This window comes from Lethenteron reissneri, chromosome 22 (genome assembly GCF_015708825.2).
Source record: "Lethenteron reissneri isolate LAM-NWPU_2019-01 chromosome 22, ASM1570882v1, whole genome shotgun sequence".
NCBI lineage: Eukaryota > Metazoa > Chordata > Hyperoartia > Petromyzontiformes > Petromyzontidae > Lethenteron > Lethenteron reissneri.
The window spans coordinates 14,348,924-14,352,847 of NC_083800.1; positions in this window are offsets into that span (position 1 = coordinate 14,348,924).

Genomic DNA, 3,924 nt, shown 5'->3' on the forward strand with positions numbered 1-3,924 from the left:
CGTACAGCCACTTCTGATGCTGGAGCGACGTAGGCCGAGTGAAACATTCACACCCTGTGCATTGTCTTTGAATACTGCAGATCCATCGTAGAAAATGTTATATTCCATAGTTGTTTGAGTGTCTGGCTCAATTCTCACAATCTTACCACTGTCATACAAACCATTACAAAATCAAGTTAGGTACATTTTTCTGAAAGAAATTATATTTATTGTTATAAGAGAAATCATATTTCTGTTGTCAGCACAGATCACAGCTGTAAATCATATGCACCCATTCATGTTACAACTCTATTTGGGTGCGACTGCACGTGTGTCACAGTAGAATAACGATGAAAATGTATTTTTTAATAAAGGCTGCAGAAACCTCAAACAAATAGGCCCATTATAGATTTGAAGTTTTCGTGATTGCAAGGATCCATACTATTTGGTTCTTTCAGTAAAGTCAGACCCCCCCTCACATATGACGACACAAAGCTTTAAACTATTGTCATTGTAGTGCGTATTTAATGTGGCGCTGCACTCTGATGTTGTAGGAGAAAACATTGAAAAGTATATTTAATTAAGTAGATGTGACGTCACATTTGATGTGACGTCACATTTCTTCAACACCCCCCCCCCCTCGTCACACATCGTCACAAATGTCTGACCCCCCCCCCCTAGGTGTGTGACGTCATTGATGGATGGCCCCTAGAGGTTATTTTTGGGCAAGATCGCGTAAAGATATAAATGTGTCGTTAAAACCCGCCACCACCCGACACAGCCAACTAGTAAGGGTTGTCACGTAAACAGAACGTGACAATTCGTCACTAGTACAGCACTAGTGTATAGTAGTGTAATAGTGTAGTGTATAGTGTAGTGTGTAGTAGTGTAGTATAGAGTGTAGTGTATAGTAGTGTATTGTAGTGTCGTGTATAGTGTAGTGTATAGTAATATAGTATAGAGTGTAGTGTATAGTAGTGTAGTATACTAGTACAGCACGCCGGTGTGTTGGAGAGCCAAGCCACAACATTTACAATCTGAGTACGACGTTTCGCCAGTAATTACAACTCGCTTCATCAGGCGACAGCCAGATTTGTGGGGAAGTCTGTTTCGTTCCTTATATCGAGGCGTAGATGTGGTGGCCACGCTTCTGCGCTCTTGCACAAAGTGGGGGGGGGGGGGGGGGGGGGATTACTGAGGCAACGTACATGATGCATGTGCAATATGCGAGCCCTTTGATCTTGTCCTTCCTGTCTATTGTGTTAAAATAGCCATACCAACGGTAATCCCTATTAAAGCATGCTGCCCTTTATAGGAATGCATTTAAATAATGTGTTATTTGATGGTTCGCTTCCACGCAACACTAAGGCCATCTATCCCAAAATAAAAACCTCTATGGATGATATTGGTCGCGAAAGCCCGTGTTAAACCGACTCTACAACATTGGCCAAAACAATTACCACGCAACATGTCTTACAGATACAGCAGCAACTCCCTTCCGTAGAGATGCCGTTACGTTATGTAAAGAAAATCGCTGAAGGGAAACTACCGAAACAATACCGCGCAAACGAGACGCAGAGATCAGTGACGCGGCGCCTCGTGAATATTGCAGCCACGCCAGGAGCCGACACCACCACTCGCTGCTGCTGCTGCAGGTGAAGGCCATGCGAGCCGATACCCGCATGGTCGTTCAAGTGTGCACGTCCCGATATCCCGGGGGCTTGTCGATAAAGCAACACAGCCTCAACTTGGTTACACGCGGGGAGTTTATTCGTGATAAAGATGTACTTTCTTTCATGATGTTTGCAGAGGCTGGGAATCAAAGTCAAGTCTCCAGGTCCATAGCGCAGTTCGCTCACCATTGCACCCCTGAGAACTACCTTGCCAAGTATACAGGAGGCTGTGGGTTCGATTCCAACCATGACACCTGTATATTTGGAGCTTGCTTGTTCTCCCCGTGGTCACGTAGATTTTAGGTTTTTCCCTCCACACTTAGAAACATGCGTTGGAGAGTATTTGTCTGCTCTACATTTCCACATAAGCCACTTTGTTGAGCTATCATTGATGGCCAGTGGCTTCTGAAAAAGAGCTGCTTCGCTAAGTGGGCCTTACCTGGTATAATAATAAAAATTAAATAGTTTTTTTAATAGGAGACAATGGCACCATAAGCCAGGCAATGTATAAAATGGTGAAAGTTTAGAAGGACAAGAGCATTGAATCGGAACCACAGTAATACGCTAAAATATAATTTGATAAGTGGTATATATCGTGAGCTTAGGCAACACACGTAGCTGCGAGAGAAGTAATGCACAGATCGCCAGGTATTCCACCGCCACTGTTTGACTACTGCCACTGGGACTGTGAACTCGTGCCGGGGTCAGAGCCTGTGAAGGGCGCTCGTGCCCTCGTCGGTGCTGGCATGCATACCTGGTGCGGTGTTGCTGCAGACATCGAATCAAACTGTGCGCGACTGTTTGCTTTTCAACAGACAGGCAGGAGAAACAACGCGAACGTACACACCCTCATGCATGGCGACCACCTAATCACAATGGTCAACACTGCTCAAGTCTCTCACGGCTTCCTGTTCAAGATGTTCTTTTAAGCATCCAGAACGGAAAAGTCAAACAGCGGACCTACAGTATTGTACATCCGCTGTACTGCTGCTCGCATCACACTGATGCACAAATCCCTTCACTGCCCCCATCATTCAACAACTCTCACACTGTCCAAACCTACTGCAGGCATAACCAAATACCAAATAGCAAGCAAATGCTTAATAACACCACAAGAACCCTTCAATCTAATGCAGCAAATGAAGGCAGTTCTTGTAATAATAAGGCAAGTTATACAGAACATCCCAGGACTGAATCTCATTGGAACACGGTCGACTTTTCATGGCTTTTAGGTTGCACAAGGGAAACCATGGACATCACTTACCTTTGGCACAACCTTGTAAAATATTTGACCTCGAAAGTCCCTTGAGATGGCAGATCTCGTTTGCAAGGGTGGTAAGATCAGTGGGTCACGTTCGAGACAAGATGTGATATTTAATCGTTTCCTCTTCAACACGTTCACGAGTGAACGCCCCACACCGCTTAGACAAATCTGGAGATAATGCGATTACATCTCGATGAAGAGCGCATCACAACAATCCTATCGATGCCCCCACACCTCATCGTCGCTTCTGACTGCTTGATTCTCACGCTGGTCCCAAGTTGACACCCAACCACCAAGTTCTGCGCTTCGGATCACCACCATCTGGCTTGAGGCTTTCCCTTGGTCACCGACCTGTGGGTGCCATTCCGCACCTCCAATAAGCGCGGTTGGCTACGTACAATGTAAAATAAATGTAACATACATACAATCAAGTGCCCATCTCTATATCCTGCCCTCCTCCATGCTGCACACGCATCCCACCCATCACAGCCTCCACTTGCATTATCAGTGCTTTCTTTTCATGTTCCATTCCAGACTTCCAAACGGCTTACCGCATCCTGCCATGAAATACCAAGTATCCTGTACTTGCAGCATGTGTACTAAAATAAGCTCTTTTGAAAAAACATCTCATCCGAAACATTGTAGACCACAGCTCCAGGTCTTCCCGGTAGGATGCGCACAGACACATGCGCGCATGACGTGAACCGTGCGATCACAATGAAAAGCGCAGATAAAACTTCCGGTCTGCAGTGTCTTGACAATTTGCAAGGTAATGATCTGTAATTACATACATTTTCTCAAAAACGATTTGCAACGTCATTCAAATTGAAAGTAATTAAAATGTGAAGAGATCTATGAAGCTCAAGGGACAGAAAATGTCCCCACCGGTGGTTATTTTCTCATGCAATTACGCTCACGGACATTGAACAGCAATTAGTTTCCATGGGCAAGATGGCTGGCAAGCTCGCAGGCATCTTGTTTACAACGTTGGCATGTGTTAATCTGATC